The sequence below is a fragment of the Triturus cristatus genome, chromosome 4_2, assembly GCF_964204655.1.
Source record: "Triturus cristatus chromosome 4_2, aTriCri1.1, whole genome shotgun sequence".
Lineage (NCBI taxonomy): Eukaryota > Metazoa > Chordata > Amphibia > Caudata > Salamandridae > Triturus > Triturus cristatus.
Genome location: NC_140586.1, coordinates 144,561,171 through 144,568,716, shown reverse-complemented (window position 1 = coordinate 144,568,716; position 7,546 = coordinate 144,561,171).

The window sequence follows — 7,546 nt, the reverse complement described above, 5'->3', positions numbered from 1 at the left end:
CGATTGCGATGATGCGCTAAAGCACAGTTTTCAAAGTGCTGCTGGCAGCCGGCTGCGCGCGTGCACGATCGCGTGAACGCAAGCGCTAGGCCAGCTAGCAGCACTTTGAAAATCCCACATACAAAATATCTCTCCGAGCCAGCGAATGCGCTGGGCTCAGCGAGACCTAAAAAAGGGTTACGCACACACATGCTGCTGCCGTCCCTAACCTGCATAACAAAATCGAGCCCAATCATTCGCCCGCCCACCTCATCACTGAACTGAAGGCAATTTCCCACGGAACCACGGATATGGATTTATTATCGGTACAGCAGCACTCTTCACCGGGGACTCGGGGGACAGTGATAGTGTGAATTGCACAGTAGTCAGTCAATTATTTATACTGATATATATTACATGCAGTTCAGTCATTGATGTGAGTTGACACAGTGTCCCTCCCTGAAAAATAAGTGCCGGTGGTAAGCACCGGAAAGCACCGGCACAAATTAAGCACTGTATTACACATTCAGGCACAAGGAGATTAAGTGATTTGCCCAGAATCACAGGATGTGGACGCGACCCCGAGGCTCGAACCCTGGTTTCCACCACTAAAGTCGGCAGTTTAAGCCGACAGACCACATCCTCTCTCCTCTGTCTAGGTTATGGATATTTTGAGGCACGAAAGGGTGTTCATAGACCACTCACTACAAGATCTCTATAATGTCTGACTCAAAGTGTGCACTTTATGTAGCATTGTGATCCCTGTTCGTTTCAGGGACAGGGATCACAATGCTGTCACTTTGCAATTTTAAATGTAGGTAGTAGGTCTGCTTCCTATGTAAGCTGTGTCAGCAGCTTTTACAGCTTTTTACTAAAGAGTACACAAGTCAGTTTCTACCTCATTACTATTCATTTGGCAGGATGAGTGCAACTCTGACCGGAATGTCCCTTTGTGATGTGAGGTGTTTCATCAAGCCTTGATCAGCCAAGGGAGAAGCTGTTCGCCTTGCAATGCAAAAACTGCATTGCGTGACCATAATCTTTTGAGAGTGAGACTTCGATATTTTATTAGCGGATGATCTGCTTCAAGTTCAGTTGAGTACCTAAAGTCTTGGCTGCATTTTCTTTTTCAAGTGACAAGTCCCAAATTATGATACACCAAGCATTCCTCTTAAAGGCCGATTGTGCAGCCCTCAGTTGGGCAGTGATAGAATTTTAAGCACGCTATTGCAATTGCTGCTTCTCAAGACAACCTGACACATTCTCGCATGTGCTCTAAAAGATGATGGCCCTCATTAAGACTCATCTGGAGTGATAGCCCCAGAGCGATTCCAAGTGGTTGGGTGTTCACGCACCAGGGATTGACAGGTGTGGGAAGATCAGGCCTGATTTATGGAGACAGAAATGCACCTGGCATAACATCGGGGGCTCCGAGCTGAGGGAAGAGAGGCTGTGCCTGGCCCCTTTTATCCCTCTCCCACAGCTCAGGGGACACTCGAATGCTTCCCCAGCCACATCAGAGCTACCAACATTCACCCTCCAATCTCCCAGCTCCACCCCTCACTATGGCTTCCCACTCAGATGCTCTACCTGCTTGGAGCAGGTGGCACATCTCACTAGAGAAGCACCCAGTAATCCTGGGCCTGTATGTTTAGTCCCTCATTCTGGGGACTAAAACTTGGAATGTCCAAATTTGGGTAAGGGAGATTTTGACCACAATTACTATTTATGTTTCTGCTATCCCCACCCTGAAATCCAACACCTTGTAATGAGGCCCTCCGTATGCAAATACTGTGACGAAAGCTAACAAGCATGCACATATGTCCCTGCTGTGCTTCTTCTGGAAGATCATACATGAAATTCACATTTGTGACACCAGTAAAGAAAGCTTTTCCAACCATATTTGAAACCAGTTGTTCTAGCTGTTACCTTCCACAGGATCAGGTGACAAAAGTTTAGACGAACCTTCCACCAATGACGAAAACTGAACAGGGTTGTTTTTGCAAAAGTAATCACACACTGCTTCCCTTTTACAGTGTGAGTGCCTACACACAACTGTATTCTTTGTGCTCAATTACCACTGATTTCAGATCAAACTTGTCTATCCAAGTGTTGAAGAGCTCTATAGATGTACGTTAACAACGACATGTTGAGGACGATCAAGTAGTCTGAGATGGGGTCAGAACCTATTTCACCCTATACCGAGGATTCAGGACTTGCCTTGCCAGCAAATTCTCTATTAGCTGATCGTGGGGGTCCCTCTTTGAAAGAATCATGACTAATACTCAGTGGAAGTAGCACCATACTGAGCAAAGGCTTACAACAACCTTTGGGTGTGGCATCCCTAAAGGAGTGCTAGATTCCTTGGCTGCTGCAGAAAAGAAAGCAGGACAACAGATAATCTCTCCAGTTTGCTGTCAGTGTGTGGATAGAGACCATATTAGTGTGAATATATTCTAAAATGACTATATTGATTAGAATGAGGAAAGCAAACACTCAGCAGGAGTAGGAAACTAGTATTAATCCTCACAAAAGGTAAAAATTGAAGAATTACAGGAACAAAATATTTAAAAGGAATCTGCACGTGGAAAGAATTTTCATCACTTAAAGAGAAGCAGTGTGATCCATGAGAGAGTCTCCATGCTGGAGGCAAACGCTAACCACGTTTACGTACCAGCCACCATACCTTGACTAAGGACTGTGGTCATGCACTATTTAGGCTTCAGGCAGTCAATCTGGTGCTACTAGGCCTTCCAAGGAAACGTAGACTTCCCTCTACAGGTTGCACAACAGTAGTTGCTGTCCATTAAAGCTTTTTGTGAACAATCTACAAGCTATGACTCAGAATGCCACGCCAAACACTTAAAGTGGAAAATGAAGAAATCATCTAACTGGTATACGCCCTCAGGATTAATTCAGATCATTATTACTTTGACTCAGAGTAGTTCCCTGAGAAGCGTGCTTGCAATGGATTCTGACTTCCACAATCTTGCACGCCAAGATATGGAAATGAACGAAGCCAAGCCATGAGGAAAGGGTCAAGTAGGATGGGGAAAGATTATGGGGCCTATTCACAAAGGTGGATATACAAATGAGCAAATCTACATGTGCAAATTCCCTGTTACACTTTATATTGAGATTACTACTTTATGCTATTCCCCATTCCTGAGTGTGGATGTATTACAAGTGTAGAGTTACATCTCTCCACCCCTTCAGTCAATTTAGGGGGTGGAGTCAGAATAAATGTACTTTGCAACCGCAGTAACTTTCTGTCTGTATTTTATGTTCTACACACGTTGTGGGTCTTCTGCACTCATGGCCAGATGTCCACAAAAGAGACACAATCGGAGCCTCTGCAGCAGGGGCAGAAAGCTCCACATAGAGAGGAATAGGAGAATTATATTGATGTGAAATAAATAATACACATTTAAAAGCCTTTTCTTTCAAACAGCATAAATACTGCCCACATCTACAATCTTCTTTTTTCCTCTTCAGCTTTCAGATCCTGCAGCCACCAGGGGCCGAAAGCTCCACATAGAGAGGAATAGGAGAATTATATTGATGTGAAATAAATAATACACATTTAACAGCCTTTTCTTTCAAATAGCATAAATACTGCCCACATCTACAATCTTCTTTTTTCCTTTTAAGCTTTCAGATCCTACAGCCACCACTGTATGCCTAAAGGATGCAGAGCACTCGTCTTAAGAGGAAGAGCAATTTCACTGAGGAGGAGAAAGCCCTAATAGCAACATTTGTGGCAAAATATTACAAAAAACGACATGGGCTGGCTTCATTCACCCTCAGTGTAACACAGAAGGCAGCCTTATGGTATGAGGTGGCAAACTCTGTTAATGCATGGGGAGTAGGAGGCATACACCATGGGAGATATTAAAAAGAATTGGAAAGATCAGAAGAGGCAGGTGAGTGAGAATGTCTCCAGTACTCCTCTGGCTGAAGTTCTTCCTTGAGGGGGCAACAGGATCCCATCTCCATCTTACCCCCATCAAAGAACGCGTCGACTCCACAATGCACTCTGCCAATATGCACTGCCTCTTTCTAACAAAACTAATGTGGTGCCAGGGAAGATTCTGAATACCTTTCTCTCTCTCTCCCACTTAAAGAAAATCTACAATAATTTTCTCATATATGTCCTTCACTCACACCTGCATTGTTAGGCACAAATCACATGTGTTTCTCTTAAACATTCCTGCTAACTCAAGCCCTGTGAATTCCTACTTGTCTTATAATTCATTTTTGAAAACTTTTCATACAGCTATTCTTTTGAGCAGATTGGTTGCTTCTGGGAGCTGTAGCCATTATAAGTGCAACAAGGTAACACAGAGCAAGGCAACCCACCTGCACACAGGTATGATCTTATACTAACAATTTGATTAGTAAATGACAGAGGTTTTTTTTAACTCATTTTTTAAAATCCTATCACTATATTTAATACTGTGTTTTGGAATGGCTTTATGCTGTAGTCAAATGTAACCTTGGCATGTATACTGTCACAAAATTATATACTCATACTTTTATTTTAAGCTTTTTAGGGCTCTGCGTTGTTGTTCCATCCACCTCCTGCTACGACATCAACTTCTGCTCCTAACAACACCAAGACTTGCACCATACAGCAGATGGATGTTAGACTCTGGTAAGTTAATCCTTTGCTCTTTTCCCTTTGGATCTAACTTCTGTATTGCTGATAGGGTAGCTGGATGGGGTATATCAGCAAGGGCCTGCGATAATTATCGCTCAGCGCTTTTAGCGCAAGGATAATTATCGCAGGCTAACGCTGGATTCTATCGCGGAGATAGCGTGCTATCAGCAACGCTTATCTCCCAAGCGATAGGAATCCATGCGTTAGCTGGAAAACAGTGTGATTATTGCTGGAAATCCAGCGATAATCACACTGCGACCAGCGATACCTTGCTGATAGGGCAGGGTGATCTTAGCCATGTAATCCACCTCCCATTGGATTACATGGCTTACAGGAGGACCTGGATGAGGATAGGGATATTATTGCCCCCAACACAGATCATCTTCTAGAATGCCACGTCATGGTTGGGCAGCAATGTTCCCCTTAAATCACTTTTGAGGATTGCAGGTCCCCAGCCATAAGCTAAGAATACACTGATGCTTGTTCTGCCTATGCAACATTCACCTCCACTCAGCCCTCAACTGACAAGGCCCAATCACATTCTTACACACTCTTCCCATAAAGGTGCCTCTCTGGTCTTCTCTCAATCATTTGAGGGGCAGAACATTTTTGGTGAAGAGCAGGTGTCCTTCATTCATCATTCACCCGCACACCACTGCTCATATGTCCCCTCTCTCCATGCTCGACAAACTGATGGCAATTTTAACAGTCACACATAAAGGAGAAGTTGGCATGGTTTAATGCTGATGTCTTGGAGGATTTGTTGTATTAATAGCAGTCAATTGTGCAGGGTGACATTCATGGAGTGGGGTCTATTCTCTGTGGGGTAGCTGCCTCCCTTAAAGGACTCCCTCAGATGATTGACAAGAACTGTTCCTTGAATAACATTGTGAAGTGCTACAGAGACATGGCAAAGATGCATCAAGAACATCTACACACCTTTAGGGAAGTCAGTGCATGGCAAAATACATTGGCCAGGAAAATGATAGACTCACTAAGCAAAACATACCATTTTGTCACTCTACATGGCCAATGTATACGGGAGATTCTACAGAGGCACATCAGCATATGAAGGACACACCACCTGTCAAACTTACACCTCTGCCACAAACATCTATACCACCTACACCTGCCTGTACCATCTCCACCATCTCCACCACCTCAACCTCCAACACCACCACCTCAAACACTGACAACACATGTGCAGTCTCAGTCAATCTCACCATCAGAATTGCATAGGCAAAGTGTATGAAAGTAGGATCTGCTTCTTATGGTTACCCCCACTTTTTGCAAAATGTGATATTGTTTTTGACTAGTCTGACTGGGATCCTGCTAATTAGGACCCTAGTCTTTTTTGCTTTCTCCCTAAACTGTTATGTCATGTACTTAGGTACACTCCAGCCAGATTGGATACTGTGTTACCCTTTTCAATCCCTAGTATATGGTGCCCATATACCCAGGGCATAGGTTTCCAAGAGGCCTCTAATTGGCTGAAGCATGTATTATGCCACCTATGAGAAGCCATGCAAAATGGAACTACAGATCTGCCATTGCAGCCTATGCAAGTTGGTGCATGCAGCACTTACTTAAAATATAGGTTTACTATATCTAAGGGTCACTACATTTAAAACCTATACGTCACCCCTATAGCAGGCCTTAACAATCCTGAAGGCAGGGTGCTTTGTTCTAAGTGAGAGGGTGCCACTGCATGAGCAGGGCACCCCTGCAGCCTACGGAGTCCATTCTCCCATTTTGTTAGTGCAGCAGCCATTTACGACATATAGAGTGGCATTATGCGACTGCGTGATGACCAACTCTAAAACGGCTGAAAGTAACCCTATCGTGTTTGGTGTCAAACATTGTGGACTCATACCCCCACACTGGTAACCGGTGTGGGAGGTATGATTCCATCCCTCAGAAGCGAGCTTTGTTGGGTCCCTGGTGTTCCCGGTACCTGCCTTCTAGTCCCGGGTAGCGCAAAGTGGTTGCTTCTGACAAGAGACTAATTTCTTCCCTCCTGCTGCTGAGCCAAGCTGTAGCAGGGGAAAGCAGAACAATAGGTATCCTGTCACAGGGAGGTGTGACCACCTCCCAGACAGGATTTTGTGTATTAGGGCTGGGTGGGCGCACTTGCCAGCGACTGAAAGTCTGCATGAGGAGCACATTTGGTGTCCCTGTGCATAGTCCAATTCCAACCAGTCCTGGGAGCCATTGGCTCCTGCTCTGGTGTGAAACTGGACAAAGGACATGGGAGTAACCTCTCCACTGTCCAGACCCTCTCCTGGGAGGGTCCCCTAAACCTGTCCAACCCTCTCCCGTGGGTAAAAAAGGGCTTACCTGGCTGTAGGACCCTAGATTCGACATGGACAAGATTCTGAACAATAAGCCACTGAGCTTTGACCGTCTGGACACTCTAGACTTCGCTGGACTTCGTTAGGGCCCGACTTCGTCTCCCTCTCAGTCTGAAGCATCGTCTGTGCCTGTTCACTGTACAGGCCCTGTGCAGGACCTGTGGAGCATTAAGAGCAACCAAAGATATCTCCCTTGGAGGGAAGGAGTCACACCCCTGCATCCCAAGGCACCACATCACGACTGACCAGTCTGCTGCTCCTGAGCGCCTACGGACCCTGAAGGCTCTAGCAATACAAGAGGTGGGTTTCTTCACCCTTGAGGTCTGAGCTGCCCTCTTACCAAGTTTGAGACCAGAATCCCACGTGGGGCTGCAATACTCGTACCCCTGGGCACCATGTTCATTTGCAAGTACATATGCTTGTTGGCATTTCCTGAGCAAGTGCATTAGGCTCCGAGTAGCCCCAACCTCTGGTACCATTTCATACCAAGAACTCCGGCCTCCTCACACCGAGTGCTCCTTGTGCTGCTGTTTGGTGAAATCGCTCAAGGTCCTCT